This window comes from Tachypleus tridentatus, chromosome 2 (assembly GCF_004210375.1).
Source record: "Tachypleus tridentatus isolate NWPU-2018 chromosome 2, ASM421037v1, whole genome shotgun sequence".
In the NCBI taxonomy this organism is placed as follows: Eukaryota; Metazoa; Arthropoda; class Merostomata; order Xiphosura; family Limulidae; genus Tachypleus; species Tachypleus tridentatus.
Window position 1 is genome coordinate 148,024,235 of NC_134826.1, and position 18,075 is coordinate 148,042,309.

The window sequence follows — 18,075 nt, forward strand, 5'->3', positions numbered from 1 at the left end:
CAGCAGTTGTAAAACTAGGTTGAACTTAGTGGTACACCAATGCTGGTGTATGTACAGGGTCAACAGATTTTGTTGTTGTTGTTAGAAATGGTATAATTTGTCAGTTGTCCAAGTTTCTCTGTACCTAATGTGAATTTAGATATGTATGGTTTGGTAGTTATACACATTCAAAGTTTACTTGGAGAATTACCTAATTTGATACTGGGCAACTACAGGAAGTATAATTTGAAGACATGACAATTCATGAAAAAAACATGAAGAAGTAACATTGTTTTTTTGAGTAGGTTCAAGTCAACTTGGGCACATTTTTTATTTTATTTATTAATGTTTTAAACCAGAAAAGCTTTAAACTATTTTTATTTTTATATGACTTTAAAACATAATTGAATAAACATAACATTATTTAGTAAAAAGTAAAAAGTGTGTTGTTGTAATAATAAACTGTTTCAGTGTTGTTAATGTGACGAGGAAAGTGTAGTATAAAGTCAAAAAGCCATTATATTATCTTTAGTTGAATATGTCAACAAATGTTTGACTGTCAATTTTGTGAGAACAAATGTAATTACACTTCCAGAGGATAAAATTAATCGGAATGTTTCACGTTTCCTTTTTATTTCCAAGCTGATACATTTATATTGTTATTATTATTTATTTAAGGTGAAGATATTACCATGCTAAAATATTTTAATGCATGGCATCAGGAAAATACGTAGGTAAGTTAAAAAAATCAAATAGAGGCAGAAAACCATGTAACAGTTTTCAAAAGGTGGACTTTCCTCTGTCAGTTTATTTCTGATAAAGTTGCTGTTAATTTTTTAAAACACTTCATTCATAGAATTATGTATTTTTAAACAATTTTAATGAATTTTCGAGGTAGTTGGGCTTTAAAACAAGTTGTTGGGTTGACAGAACGTATTTATTATTTTTGATGTTTGAAATTGGCAGTGGTGAATTCACTTGGAGGCAGTTATATATTGATTACAATATGGTTTCTGGCACTAATTACCACCTCTTATGATTGTAGCCATGGCAACTGCAAATGTGAAACCTTATGAGAAACAGAAGTCTCATCTCAAGCTTCTCGCTACTAGGCTATCTGAAATGAAAAATTTGTGTACAAGACTCGTAACCTGTTTTAGTGTGTAGTGAGATTCAAGAATGCCCCCTAACATTCTTGTTAATGTTCAGTGTAAATGTGTGAAGGTTTATACTGAGAAAAGTATTTATTTTATAAGTTTTTCACTACTTACATTATTATGGAAAATATTGGATGTGATTGTTTTGATTACAGTATGGTTTTTAAAACATAAATGTTTTTATATATGTGTTAAAACTTAAATATTATCTTTCCTTTTCACCAGGTGCAAAGGTAATATTTACTATATGTACAATCATCAGTCAGTTAGCTGTATATTATTGACTACTGAATTTGATGTAATATGATAACATTCATCACTTGTATAAACTACAGGGGCACTCAATAGGACATGTACTTCTACAATGCAGAGTTGATCAAAATAGGCTCTCCAGAAATACAAAAATATATCTGTATGTTCGTCATTATCAATGGACACAGAACATTTTTGTGAGAATAGTGAGGAATAATATTCTGTATTTGTTCATCATAATGTGTTTATATTTTAATAAGTTATAGAGAAAAAAATGTGAAAATCGGTTCCCATAGATAGTTCAGATAGGGACTTTTTATATTTTCACACCTTTTCTACTACAGAGAGGTATTTGTCTGAAATATCATTTTCAGATAATGAAAATGTTAATTTTGATTAATTGGTTGTTTAACCTAACACTGATCAGTGTAATTAGATAGTATCTAATAAGTGATATCATGTGACAAAGTTAATAATATTTTTGCTGAAACACAGAAAGCCATATTTCTAAATACTTTATTTACTTAAGATGTCAAAACAAAGAAATAGAAGCTCAATTATTTTCTAGTTAATGTGTGGAAAAAATAGTTAACTTGGTTGAGATGTTGTTAACATAACAGTTGTTGTGTAAAATGTATTATGTACAGTAGTATTTAACTTCATTGATATGCTTTAACCATAGGAGCAAATGTATAAAATAGATAATATAAAGCATTGAACTTGGCAGTTCTTACTCATTCCATTTACTAATATAAAGCATTGAACTTGGCAGTTCTTACTCATTCCATTTACTGCTTCTAGTTTCTGTAATGTTGATGTATAACACACTTTAATACCACTAATGAAAACTATAGCATCAAATGTGTTATTTTCCTTAAATTGAACTCACAACTTCTTCAAGAGCATTCCACTAAAACACAAAATAACAAATTTGGTGTTATAAGACTATTTATGAATGATATTAAAGGTTACTGTTTTTGTTCATATAAATTCGTGGAAGATTATTCTGTTTCAATAAATTATTTATTCTGTAATTGACAACCTTGCATTTCCTGGTCCATTGTTCTGGTTTAGTTTATTGAAGGTTTTATAATACACAGTAGTTTGGTTGGAGCTGAATCCAGTTCCATTTTCTAACGTGTGATATCTTTGTAGTAAACTAAAACTACACAAGAAACGACAACATACCCAGCCAGAAGAACCTCTTCCGGGCGTGTCTATTATCAAACCTTTGGTGGGGGTCGACCCTAACTTATTTAGTAACTTGGAGACCTTTTTCACTCAGAGTTATCCACAGGTGAGTAGCTGTTCACTTCTTCACCATGATTTGTGACATGTACAAAAACTTTACATCAATCTAGTTTATACTAATCTCTGATAAGTTACTCTAATCATTTTCCTTCACTCAGAGGATATTATTTTTGTGTAAACAGGCTTTAGAATTACATGTACTTTCTTGTTTTACTTTATTATAAAGTACATATTACCAAATGTAAGAAGTGTGTAGAACCATGTGGACTTTACTGTCATATTATACTATAAAGTACATATTATCACAGGTAAAGAGTGTGTAGAACCATGTGAACTTACTGTGTTATTGTACTATAAAGTACACATTATCACAGGTAAAGAGTGTGTAGAACCATGTGGACTTTACTATCATATTATACTATAAAGTACATATTACCACAAGTAAAGACAGTGTAGAACAATGTGAACTTATTGTGTTATTGTACTATAAAGTACATATTACCAAATGTAAGAAGTGTATAGAACCATTTGGACTTTACTATCATATTGTACTATAAAGTACATATTACCACAGGTAAAGACAGTGTAGAACCATGTGAACTTACTGTGTTATTGTACTATAAAGTACATATTACCACAGGTAAAGACAGTGTAGAACCGTGTGAACTTACTGTGTTATTGTACTATAAAGTACATATTACCAAATGTAAGAAGTGTGCAGAATCACATGAACTTTACTATCATATTATACTATAAGGTACATATTACCACAGGTAAAGAGTGTGTGGAACCAAGTGAACTTTCCTGTCTTAATACAAACCACCCAGAATCATAATTTATAGTTTCCCCATAAAGTACATATTACGTAATTACATGCAGTCACTGTTGAGGTGTATCTAGAAGTACATCTGGTATAGAAGTAAAACATGTATCTAGAAGTACATCTGGTATAGAAGTAAAACATGTATCTAGAAGTACATCTGGTATAGAAGTAAAACATGTATCTAGAAGGTTAACACAGTTATATCAGTTACACTTCTCAACTGGATGTGAGAGCTGTGTTTGCCTTGTAGATACATAAGTTACACTTCTTAACTGGATATGATAGCTGTGTTTACCTTGTTGATACATCAGTTACACTTCTTAACTAGATGTGAGAGCTGTGTTTACCTTGTAGATACATCTGTTACACTTCTTAACTGGATGTGAGAGCTGTGTTTACCTTGTAGATATATAAGTTACACTTCTTAACTAGATATGATAGCTGTGTTTGCCTTGTTGATACATCTGTTACACTTCTTAACTGGATGTGAGAGCTGTGTTTACCTTGTAGATATATTAATTACACTCCTTAGCCAGACGTGAGAGCTGTGTTTAATTTGTTGATACATCAGTTACACTTCTTTGCTTGTTGTTATATTTATGTTTGCCTTGTAGATACATTAGTTACATTTCTTAGTTAGATGTAATTGTGTTTACCTTGTAGATACATGTTACACTTCTTAACTAGATATGATTGCTGTGCTTACCTAGTTGATACATTAGTTACACTTCTAACTTAAATATGATAGGTTTGTTTATCTTGTGTTGGTAAGTACAACAGTGAAATTGTTTGTATTATATGTGAACCATTTATTTTTAGTACTTTAAAATATGAAAACCTTTCTTGTTTTTTTTATCCATCTTGACAAAGAACAGCTGTTGTTTTGGGACAGTAAAAACATTTGCCATTAATAAACTTGTAGTATGGTTTCTTTGCAGAGCTGTTATTTATGGTGTAATCTGTTATGGTTTTCACTCGGAATATTCTTCTGCATGAGAGTACTGTTTTTGTAAAGGTTGTGACTTGAAACAGGCTATAGAGAAGAGTTGTTTGTCATCATTTAGAAGAAACTGGATCATGAAATGTCTCTTATGTATTTCAGTATGAACTGTTGTTGTGCATCAACGATGAGAATGACCCCTGCATTATGTTAGTTAATCGCCTCTTGGAAAAGTATCCCAATGTTGATGCCAAAATATTTATAGGTATTGTTTTAAGTGTGGTCTTAAAAATTAAGGCTTATTTCAAGTCAGTTTAGACTAATATGAATAATGGTTCCTTTATTAGGTTAATATCTTTTTAGTCCTATAAGTAGTTATTTGAAATGAAGTGGCATCAAAATTTAATTACAAAAAAGTAGTGATAAAAAACAAGAACCTGTGTAAGTTAAATACATTGTACAAAATAATCTTTATTAATTATTAAACTAGATGTATTATTTAATATTTATTTATTATATTCACTTTAATGCAATTATTTATTTACAATGTTGTACTTGTTTCTACTTCACGTTAATATTCTTCATTTACCACATAATTGGCTGGACGATAATTACATAACTGTAACCTCGTTAAAGTTCCTTTCCTTTTTTCTTACTGAGCAGAAAAACTTTACTTGGTACAGATGTAATTATGATACTTTATCATTGCTATAATAACTAAATATGTACATGATTTTATCCTTGTAGGAGGAATGAAAGTAGGAGTTAATCCAAAAATAAACAATATGCAGCCTGGTTATGAAGCAGCCAAATATGATTTGTTTCTAGTCTCTGATAGTGGCATTAGAAGTGAGTGTTATATCTTATAACTTTCAGGTTTTTCTCCTGCTAAAGAAGTTTGTTGAAATATATTAAAGATTAAAGTATCATAATTGTCTAATTTCTGGTTTAAATATAAGTGTTTGTATCTTCATAAAACTGTTGTGATTACTTTCTTAAAATATTTTTTGTTGTAGCTTATAAAGATGTCACATTTCCTTAAGATATTTTTTGTTGTAGCTTATAAAGGTGTCACATTTTCTTAAAATATTTTTTGTTGTAGCTTATAAAGGTGTCGCATTTTCTTAAAATATTTTTTGTTGTAGCTTATAAAGATGTCACATTTTCTTAAAATATTTTTTGTTGTAGCTTATAAAGGTGTCACATTTTCTTAAAATATTTTTTGTTGTAGCTTATAAAGGTGTCACATTTTCTTAAAATATTTTTTGTTGTAGCTTATAAAGGTGTCACATTTTCTTAAAATATTTTTTGTTGTAGCTTATAAAGGTGTTACATTTTCTTAAAATTTCAAAGGGAAATTTGTGTGTTTTATTTAAATCTAATGTTAGAAGAAACCATTGGTGTGATCATTGTAATATTAAAGATATTATCTTCATGTTTACTTTTTGTTTTAAGTTTAAAACAAACATGGTGGGCTTGTTGCAGTATGAGAAGTTTGCTATTAACTTTATGAGTAAATAACGTGTTTTATTGTTTGTGTATATTAGGTATTGTAGTGATTAAAAATGGTGCAAAATGTTAAAAATATTTTTTAAATTTCTACAAGAATTTGTAAAAAAACACATATATATATAAGTTTGTTAAGTGTTTCAGTGAATGACAACATGCATTTTATTCGACTTTAGGTTTCTGTATTAACCTCAGTGATGACTAATTTTAGAAATGACACATTATGAAATGTTTTGTGTTAACAATAATGAAATGATTAAAGAAGGTAACACTTACAATTGGTTTGTTTGGTTAGTGAAAGAAGACACGTTATTAGACATGGTTCTTTGTATGAAAGATGATACAGGGTTAGTACACCAGATGCCTTTTACATGTGACAGGAAAGGTTTTCCTGCAATAGTAGAAAAGGTAAGGTAGAAGTGAACAATAATATTATCACAATATTTGTGTTAAAACAACTTTTAATAATTTAAAATTCAAAAGCAGTAGGTGTTAAATCTGAAAGATAATGTTTTTGATACAATAAATTTTAACTATCATCATGTCTTCTAGAAATATACTCTCAAAGACTGATTTTATAAATCTTAAATGTTGAATAACACTTACATCCAGTAATATAGTATACATTTTCAATGTTGTGTAACACCTACATCCTGTAATATAGTATAAATTGTAAATGTTGAATAACACTTATATCCTTTAATACAGTATAAAGCTTTAAAATCGTGTGATGTAACACTTGTTCACTAAAAGAGTAATTTCTGAAGTGTTGTGGATATAACACTCCAGTTATTTGATAGAGTTCCAAGTATCATATAGAATAAGACTATTATACCTTGACCCAATTATAACAGTTGTGTAGAAACTTTAAATGTATCTAAAATTTGTATTTTGTTTTTAAGTTTACAGAACTCTATGAATGTAAGGAATATAAAATATATTAAGCTAGAGACTGTTCAGTTGTTGAAGGTGTCTTTGTTGTTATATGATTTAGGTGTTCTTCGGTACTTCTCATGCACGCATATACTTGTCTGCTGACTTGTGCAGAATCAACTGCCCTACTGGGATGTCTGCATTGATGCGGAAAAATGTGCTTGATGAAGTGGGGGGAATCAAAGCGTTTGCTGAGTATCTGGCTGAAGATTTCTTCTTTGCTAAATCTTTTACTGACAGGTAGGTTGAAAACAAAGAAATACAAAGAAAAATCTTAAATACAGAAATACAGTTATACATGAAGGGCTAAGATAGAATAATATGTAGTAAGGGTATAGAAATATATCAACAGTTATACATGAAGGGCTAAGATAGAATAATATGTAGTAAGGGTACAGAAATATATCAACAGTTATACATGAAGGGCTAAGATAGAATAATATGTAGTAAGGGTGCAGAAATATATCAACAGTTATACATGAAGGGCTAAGATAGAATAATATGTAGTAAGGGTACAGAAATATATCAACAGTTATACATGAAGGGCTAAGATAGAATAATATGTAGTAAGGGTACAGAAATATATCAACAGTTATACATGAAGGGCTAAGATGGAATAATATGTAGTAAGGGTACAGAAATATATCAACAGTTATACATGAAGGGCCAAGATAGAATAATATGTAGTAAGGGGTACAGAAATATATCAACAGTTATACATGAAGGGCTAAGATAGAATAATATGTAGTAAGGGTACAGAAATATATCAACAATTATACATGAAGGGCTAAGATAGAATAATATGTAGTAAGGGTACAGAAATATATCAACAGTTATACATGAAGGGCTAAGATAGAATAATATGTAGTAAGGGTACAGAAATATATCAACAGTTATACATGAAGGGCTAAGATAGAATAATATGTAGTAAGGGCACAGAAATATATCAACAGTTATACATGAAGGGCTAAGATAGAATAATATGTAGTAAGGGTACAGAAACATATCAACAGTTATACATGAAGGGCTAAGATAGAATAATATGTAGTAAGGGTACAGAAATATATCGACAGTTATACATGAAGGGCCAAGATAGAATAATATGTAGTAAGGGTACAGAAATATATCGACAGTTATACATGAAGGGCTAAGATAGAATAATATGTAGTAAGGGTACAGAAATATATCAACAGTTATACATGAAGGGCTAAGATAGAATAATATGTAGTAAGGGTACAGAAATATATCAACAGTTATACATGAAGGGCTAAGATAGAATAATATGTAGTAAGGGTACAGAAATATATCAACAGTTATACATGAAGGGCTAAGATAGAATAATATGTAGTAAGGGTACAGAAATATATCAACAGTTATACATGAAGGGCTAAGATAGAATAATATGTAGTAAGGGTACAGAAATATATCAACAGTTATACATGAAGGGCTAAGATAGAATAATATGTAGTAAGGGTACAGAAATATATCAACAGTTATACATGAAGGGCTAAGATAGAATAATATGTAGTAAGGGTACAGAAATATATCAACAGTTATACATGAAGGGCTAAGATAGAATAATATGTAGTAAGGGTACAGAAATATATCAACAGTTATACATGAAGGGCTAAGATAGAATAATATGTAGTAAGGGTGCAGAAATATATCAACAGTTATACATGAAGGGCCAAGATAGAATAATATGTAGTAAGGGTACAGAAATATATCAACAGTTATACATGAAGGGCTAAGATAGAATAATATGTAGTAAGGGTACAGAAAATATATCAACAGTTATACATGAAGGGCTAAGATAGAATAATATGTAGTAAGGGTACAGAAATATATCAACAGTTATACATGAAGGGCCAAGATAGAATAATATGTAGTAAGGGCACAGAAATATATCAACAGTTATACATGAAGGGCCAAGATAGAATAATATGTAGTAAGGGCACAGAAATATATCAACAATCATACACGAAGGGCTAATAAGATAGAATAATATGTAGTAAGGGCAACAGAAACATATCAACAGTTATACATGAAGGGCTAAGATAGAATAATATGTAGTAAGGGGTACAGAAATATATCAACAGTTATACATGAAGGGCTAAGATAGAATAATATGTAGTAAGGGTACAGAAACATATCAACAGTTATACATGAAGGGCCAAGATAGAATAATATGTAGTAAGGGTACAGAAATATATCAACAGTTATACATGAAGGGCCTAAGATAGAATAATATGTAGTAAGGGCACAGAAATATAACGACAGTTATACATGAAGGGCCAAGATAGAATAATATGTAGTAAGGGCACAGAAACATATCAACAGTTATACATGAAGGGCCAAGATAGAATAATATGTAGTAAGGGCACAGAAATATATCAACAGTTATACATGAAAGGGCTAAGATAGAATAATATGTAGTAAGGGTACAGAAATATATCAACAGTTATACATGAAGGGCTAAGATAGAATAATATGTAGTAAGGGTACAGAAACATAATCAACAGTTATACATGAAGGGCTAAGATAGAATAATATGTAGTAAGGGTACAGAAACATAATCAACAGTTATACATGAAGGGCTAAGATAGAATAATATGTAGTAAGGGCAACAGAAACATATCAACAGTTATACTATGAAGGGCCAAGATAGAATAATATGTAGTAAGGGTACAGAAACATATCAACAGTTATACATGAAGGGCTAAGATAGAATAATATGTAGTAAGGGTACAGAAATATAACGACAGTTATACATGAAGGGCCAAGATAGAATAATATGTAGTAAGGGCACAGAAATATATCCACAGTTATACATGAAGGGCCAAGATAGAATAATATGTAGTAAGGGCACAGAAATATATCGACAGCCATACATGAAGGGCTAAGATAGAATAATATGTAGTAAGGGTACAGAAATATATCAACAGTTATACATGAAGGGCTAAGATAGAATAATATGTAGTAAGGGCAGAAATATAATCAACAGTTATACATGAAGGGCTAAGATAGAATAATATGTAGTAAGGGCACAGAAATATATAAACAGTTATACATGAAGGGCTAAGATAGAATAATATGTAGTAAGGGTACAGAAATATATCAACAGTTATACATGAAGGGCCAAGATAGAATAATATGTAGTAAGGGCACAGAAATATATCAACAGTTATACATGAAGGGCTAAGATAGAATAATATGTAGTAAGGGTACAGAAATATATCGACAGTTATACATGAAGGGCTAAGATAGAATAATATGTAGTAAGGGTATAGAAATATATCAACAGTTATACATGAAGGGCTAAGATAGAATAATATGTAGTAAGGGTACAGAAATATATCAACAGTTATACATGAAGGGCTAAGATAGAATAATATGTAGTAAGGGTACAGAAATATATCGACAGTTATACATGAAGGGCTAAGATAGAATAATATGTAGTAAGGGTATGACTTCATAACAAAGAATGTAATAAAATTCAAAATCAAGATCAATCACGAATGATCATATCAGAATGGAAGAGTGAGGACAGTATCTGTGTTATCTCATTCACTCTTAACATAGGCTGTTCGAAAATTGTTTCCATTTCACAGAATTAGCTTCATTAAAGATGGCATTACGTCAGTAAAACAGCTGTTATAGTACACAGTTTGAAATATTTGACATCTAATCCAAAACTACATGTAGCTGTTACAGGTCACAAGAAACATGTTCATTGTATTAAAGGTTACAAAGTATTAAATTTCTTAAACTGTTTTTTTTTTTTTCCACATCAAATATTACCCAAAGAATAAAAAAAAAATGCACTTCAGGTTTTTGTAATTGTACGTTGATTAATTAACGTTATTCTTGTTTACAGAGGCTGGAAGCTAAGAATCAGTTCTCAGCCTGCTTGGCAAAATTCAGGGCACTGTGACATCACTAGTTTTAGAAATCGCATTACGAGGTAGGTCACATTAAGTATTAGTGATAAAATATGGTTACTATAAGGATACTGTAAGACTTTTTATACTAAAATAATTAACTGAATACACTAGTTAAAGTTTTGTTAAGAGGCCACCATGTATTAAGAGCTTACAACATTTTACCATCAGGTATATGTTGATGCAGTGGTACACAACTTAAAAAACAAGCAAGACCATATGATAAATTGTATAACAGGTGACTCAATAAATAATTACGTTAAGAAATTTTATATAGAGAAGTGTAAATATGGGTAAATTATATCCATGGTAAGATATCTAAAATATTGAAGCAACATGATAAATTATAACCATACAATGAAGTGTTAGATAGAGGTCTCTAAGAAGGGATAAATTACATAAATATGGTGTGACATGTTAGATAGAAAACTTTAAAAAAAAGCTAAATTATAACCATTCTATGAAGTGTTAGATAGAGTCCTCTAAGAAGGGATAAATTACATAAATATGGTATGAGATGTTAGATGGAAAACTTTAAAAAGAGGTAAATTGTAACCATACTATGAAGTGTTAGATAGAGTTCTCTAAGAAGGAATAAAGTACATAAATATGGTATGACATGTTAGATATAAAACAGTAAAAAGAGTGAAATTGTAACTATACTACAAAATGTGAGGACGTCAGTATTTCTACAAGTATATCAGATATTTTCATTGGAAAACTTACTTGTGAAGAATATAGCTAGCATTCCTATGAAGCGAAGTGTATCCGTGTATCAGCATAAAGGTTATTTAAACCTTTTAAACCATTGATAAAGTATTCAGTTTCAGACAGGATAGAGAACTTAATATCACTTGTAAGTTTGTAAAAGTTTTGCTTATAAATGAAAATTAATTCACCTTCCAAGAACCGTTGATAAAGTATTCAGTTCTTGACTAGAAAAAACACTCGGTAGTGCTTCATGAGTTTGTAATGCTTTTTTGTGTAAATCATTATTTGTAATAACCATTATTATAAATTGTATTGTTGCTTGTTTATTAAAGTATATTTGTGTGAAGGAAAAATTGTGCATAGCGATCATGTTGGCAAATTTCGTAAATTTAACACACATCAATATTTAATCAAGTTCTAAATTAAAAGTAAAAAGTCTGGCTATTTAAAATCATAATAAATAACATAACAAATTGGGGGCTTATGTCCAAGATCAGAATAAGAGACAAAATTTGAAATAAAATACAAATCTTATTTCAATTTATATTTATCAGTCCTAACAAGATTTGATCATCAAAGTTTTCTTGAAATGCTTTCCCTTGAACAACTAGAAAAATATAACAAAAGTGAATTGTTCAAAATTGCCAAAATGTTGGAATTAGATGTAAGAAATCAATGAGAATAAAAGAACTAGAACCGTGTGTTATTTAAATATTAGCCAATGATGATTTCTGTTTGAGGAAGCATTGTGGGAATATTACTATGTCTCCACTAGCCACTCAGAGTTGAGTGATAAAAGATAGGTTATAAATCGTTAAACTTCAAATAAATCGAGTTTGAACAAGCCCGTGTCAGAGCCCAAAAAGAGAAAGAATAAGCCTGCATCAAAGCCTATAAAGAGCAAGCCTATATTGAGAATGAGCAAGCTTGCATCAAAGCCTGTAAAGGGCAAAAAGCTAAAAAGTGAAAGAGCAAATTCATAACTAAGTGGAAAGAGAATGTCAACGAATCAGCACAAGTTAAATTCATCTTCTCAATGTTGAATGGCCAGTTCTGGATTGCTGTAGGGATTGTGTAATATCCAGTAATTAAAACTGGTGGTAATCCCCGTTTACTAGGTTGGAGGTGAAGATGGTATGATCCTCATCAAACCCTCTGGATTTTGATACTTCATACAGGAGGTTTCGGATGTGGTTGACATTTGCTGAGTACAGTCTGTGTGCCAAAGCCACCCTACACTTTGAAATTTCTCCTGTTATGTTTTACGAAGCACGCACATGGGTAAAGAGTATACCTGGGTTGGAAATGGTGCAGTTTTCTTCCACTTTCTTTCAGGGTTGGAAGCATCCTTCATAACTTTCATAGGAGCTTCTGTTATTTCTCGCACTGGCTCTCCTCCTTCTTAATGTAGGATTCTAGATAATCTTGTGAGGAGAGGTAAGTTGTAATTTTCCTGTTTATGATAAATGTGTGTCTCTTCTCAACTTCTCTGGTACTCACACCTTCTACTGAACTTTGAAGTGTAGGTTCAGTAGAGCAGTGTAGAGGGAGCCACATGTGTAATGTGAGCATGCTGTGCTATTATTAGTTGTTGGATGATGCATGATGATTTGCATAAAAGATACCTTAAAATATATTAATTCCATTAAGGGGAGGCAAGGCTTGTGGCATGTCTTAAAAAAAATTTTGCACATAGAGGGAAACACCAAACAAAATCATCTAATCTTGTGAGTGGAGTAAGTACCTATCACAAATACATATTCAGTATAAAATAAAGATTTATCCATTGCTCAATTAATTATTTGTTTACAACAGTCCATGTCGAAAGTAATTTTACTGTTAACATTAAAAATACTTTATTTCATTTTGATAATCTTAAATTTACTTTGTGTAATCCCTAAAACATCCTAAATACATTTCAATGTCTTTTTTAAAGTAAGACTTTGTATTTTACCTCTTACTTTCTCTACTCTAACTCAGAACAGGATTGGTCAATTTGACTGACCTCTTAATGACCAGAAAAAATTGAAATAAAACAAAAGTACCCTTGTTTCTTTCTCAAATGATTTCAAAATGTAACATGACACTACATTTCTTTATCTTAAGTGGGTTTAAGTTTGTAGCTGTAAAAAATCTGTAAATAATTCAATTTTCTTATTTAATTGTCCTTTGAACCATGGCCAACAACTGTCAGTGTCATTATAAGTTGTAAATCACTTGGGGCACGTGCAGCTCACATTAAGAAATGTAATTAAATTACCCACATGCATGCTTCTTTGTGCTTCGTGGAACATTATTATATTATCATTATTTATTTCACCTAATGTAATCTTAACTAACCTATAAAGGTTCCTATTGTTACATTTTAGTTACTTTTATAATTATACAAAAATAAACATGAAATAAAATACTCACTCTTTTTTTTTCTCCCATCAATTCTTGAGGACATTTGAGTCACTGTTCTTATGATAATGTTAGTTATGTACTAATTAATTTTTATTTAATTAAATAATGCACTAAAGAACATTGACTAATAACATGCTTAAAAAAGGAGACAGTTTTCTCTAACTCTCACAGATTTTCTCTCTTTCTAACCATGTGACAAGAGCTGTTACAAATTCATTCAAGCTAGTCATTAAATTTCTCACTGGAACATCGCTTGTACTCTGAGTGAAATTGACTGTTATCTGTTCAGAGTACAGCATTTGATAGATAAAATGTTTACTTTCTCTCAGCTATATGTGATATATAGTTATATATAGATATAAGAAGAAATCCTGAAAGAGAAGATGTATCAGGAAGGTTTGATCTTTTATTGATAGTTCTGTAACCAAAGAGAATTGAAGGCTATAAAAATTATGGTTGGCCTGAGCAATGATTAATGATTCCATAGTGAGCAATTTATGTTTAATTTCTTACTAGTTCAAGGGATGATAGAATAGAGAGAAAACAAGATGTGTAGAGAAAATACGCCACTTTTCTTTTACTAGGAGAGATTCCAGGTTTTTAAAAATAATTTCTTGTTAATTGGGAACTTAAAACTTGTATACTATTTAAATATGGATAATTAACTAAGCTTTCATTCTAATATAAATTTGAATGTAAAACACTAAACCTTTCTGTCATCTGTAGTAAAACATACCAGGGTTAAAGAAGTTAAAGAGCAGTAAATTACATTCATGCTAAGAAGTGGGTCTTACTGGGAAAGAACTGCAGTGGGAGATACGTGTAAGAACTATCCTGAAATATTAGGTAAAATTAAAATTAAAATGAAATTGTTTGTTTTAACACAAAGTTCATTTATAAAACTTGCTGTGCTCTGTCAGAAGTGAAAGTCGAATCCTGGATTCTAGTGCTCTGCATCTCTGTTTTACTGTTAATCCATTAAGGAACTGTCTAAACATTATAAAATATATATAAAATGTATCTAAATACTTCTATACTCCAATCTGGAATAAAATATTTGAATTATTATAAAAGTAAACTTATGTTTTTAACAGGTGGGGAAAGCTTCGATTTGCTATGGTGCCTCACACTATCTTTTTTGAACCACTTTCTGAGTGTCTTTTTTTTGGGAATTTTGCTGCATGGGCAGCAAATTTTCTCTAAGCTGGGACTGCTTTGTGTTGTACTTAGTGCATGTGCTACTTTGGTTTTTACTTGACTGGATTCTTCTGTGTATTATTCAGGTAACGGTATAAATATATCTTTCTTTACTAAAAATTCCTAATTGGGCAAACATATATAAAAAAGCAGCTAATCTGATATTTTTGCTAATGATTATATTTGAAGGAAATGGGTGAATAATTCATTATGTTTATATTTTTGTATTGTAATAAAACCAGATATGTTAGAAAGATCTTAGTTTACATGACCATTGTCAAATAATGTTACATGTTATAAAGATCTCAGTTCACATTACCATTGTCAAATAATGTTACATGTTATAAAGATATCAGTTCACACTACCATTGTCAAATAATGTTACATGTTATAAAGATATCAGTTCACATTACCATTGTCAAATAATGTTACATGTTATAAAGATATCAGTTCACATTACCATTGTCAAATAATGTTACATGTTATAAAGATATCAGTTCACACTACCATTGTCAAATAATGTTACATGTTATAAAGATATCAGTTCACATTACCATTGTCAAATAATGTTACATGTTAGAAAGATCTCAGTTCACACTACCATTGTCAAATAATGTTACATGTTATAAAGATATCAGTTCACATTACCATTGTCAAATAATGTTACATGTTAGAAAGATCTCAGTTCACACTACCATTGTCAAATGATGTTACATGTTATAAAGATCTCAGTTCACATTACCATTGTCAAATAATGTTACATGTTAGAGAGATCTTAGATCACACTACCTCTCTCAGATAATGTTATATGTTAGAAAGGGCTCAGATCACACTACCTCTCTCAGATAATGTTATATGTTAGAAAGGACTCAGAACACACTACCTCTCTCAGATAATGTTATATGTTAGAAGGAGGTCATTTCATACTTTCTCTATCAACAGACAGTCTTTTTAAATTACCACACAGCTTTACTTACTGTATGTGTGTAACGGCTCTGTCATTAGTGTTGTTGTCTGTGTGATCAACTAAAACATACAGTTTATACTTACCTAAATATACTATAGTTAGACTAGTATGTGTGTAACGGCTCTGTCATTAGTGTTGTCTGTGTGATCAACTAAAACATACAGTTGATTCTTACCTAAATATACTATAGTTAGACTAGTATGTGTGTAACGGCTCTGTCATTAGTGTTGTCTGTGTGATCAACTAAAACATACAGTTTATACTTACCTAAATATACTATAGTTAGACTAGTATGTGTGTAACGGCTATGTCATTAGTGTTGTTGTCTGTGTGATCAACTAAAACATACAGTTGATTCTTACCTAAATAAACTGTAGTTAGACTAGTATGTGTGTAATGGCTCTGTCATTAGTGTTGTTGTCTGTGTGATCAACTAAAACATACAGTTTATACCTACCTAAATATACTATAGTTACACTAGTATGTGTGTAACGGCTCTGTCATTAGTGTTGTCTGTGTGATCAACTAAAACATACAGTTGATTCTTACCTAAATAAACTGTAGTTAGACTATCTATATCGTGTTTAGGTTTTACTTTTATATTTTAATTAATTTTGTAATATTTGTGTTTTAAAAATATAAAATATAACAGGAAAATTTATTTGTATGAAAGTTAATACTTTTAGGAATTTTTTCTTGTCACATATTAAACAATTTTCTTCACTTGTTGATTTTTGGAATGAAATATGATGAGATCAGCATTACCTAATAAAGAATTAGTAGCAGGTACTCTTAGTGTTGGAGAGGAGACCCAACATAAGCTATAGTGACCACTATGAAAAGCTTCTAAAGAATTAGTAGCAGGTACTCTTAGTGTTGGAGAGGAGACCCAACATAAGCTATAGTGACCACTATGAAAAGCTTCTAAAAGAATTAGTAGCAGGTACTCTTAGTGTTGGAGAGGAGACCCAACATAAGCTATAGTGACCACTATGAAAAGCTTCTAAAAGAATTAGTAGCAGGTACTCTTAGTGTTGGAGAGGAGACCCAACATAAGCTATAGTGACCACTATGAAAAGCTTCTAAAAGAATTAGTAGCAGGTACTCTTAGTGTTGGAGAGGAGACCAACATAAGCTATAGTGACCACTATGAAAAGCTTCTAAAAGAATTAGTAGCAGGTACTCTTAGTGTTGGAGAGGAGACCCAACATAAGCTATAGTGACCACTATGAAAAGCTTCTAAAAGAATTAGTAGCAGGTACTCTTAGTGTTGAGAGGAGACCCAACATAAGCTATAGTGACCACTATGAAAAGCTTCTAAAAGAATTAGTAGCAGGTACTCTTAGTGTTGGAGAGGAGACCCAACATAAGCTATAGTGACCACTATGAAAAGCTTCTAAAAGAATTAGTAGCAGGTACTCTTAGTGTTGGAGAGGAGACCCAACATAAGCTATAGTGACCACTGTGAAAAGCTTCTATAGTGACCACTATGAAAAGCTTCTATAGTGACCACTATGAAAAGCTTCTTTATTGTCATCACTTGTTTTCAGATTTGAAATTCAGAGAATAACCAAAAGTTATTAAATTAAAAAAAAACATTAATAATACTTAAGTAGTTATGTTTCATAGAGATGTTGATTAACCAATCGAGCAGAGAATGTTGAATAATGTATTCCAAAGCATTGAAAAAAATTAATGTCTATAAATAAACTATATCAGATCTGATCATTAGATAGAAACAAGTTTATAGATTGTTAGTTGTAATAACTGCTAGTTGTAATTAATGTAAGGAAATTAGTCTTACAGAAAGTAGATATGAAATATTTTATGATAAACTAATAACTATAATCTTGAAGTAGTGATAACAAAGAGACCTGTTTAACATTATAAATATAAAAAGCTGGTTTATTCTGTAACTTATTTTTGTAGAACAGTCCCCTACCGTTTAGTAAAGGAGACTTTGTGGTGGCATGGTTGTTCCGTGAGAGTTCAGCCCTATTTCTGTTTTT

At 30.6% G+C, this 18,075-nt stretch overlaps 1 pseudogene across 1 annotated transcript in view; it reads left to right on the forward strand.

Moving 5' to 3' along the window:
* Positions 1 to 18,075, forward strand: part of LOC143245635 (ceramide glucosyltransferase-like) — a 72,292-nt pseudogene that overhangs the window by 45,485 nt on the left and 8,732 nt on the right. Inside the window, exons 2-9 of the transcript XR_013025649.1 lie at positions 2,544 to 2,685; positions 4,565 to 4,667; positions 5,150 to 5,251; positions 6,207 to 6,319; positions 6,906 to 7,084; positions 10,722 to 10,808; positions 14,997 to 15,185; positions 17,996 to 18,069. The product of XR_013025649.1 is annotated as a ceramide glucosyltransferase-like (transcript). The remainder of the gene's footprint in view (positions 1 to 2,543; positions 2,686 to 4,564; positions 4,668 to 5,149; positions 5,252 to 6,206; positions 6,320 to 6,905; positions 7,085 to 10,721; positions 10,809 to 14,996; positions 15,186 to 17,995; positions 18,070 to 18,075) is intronic.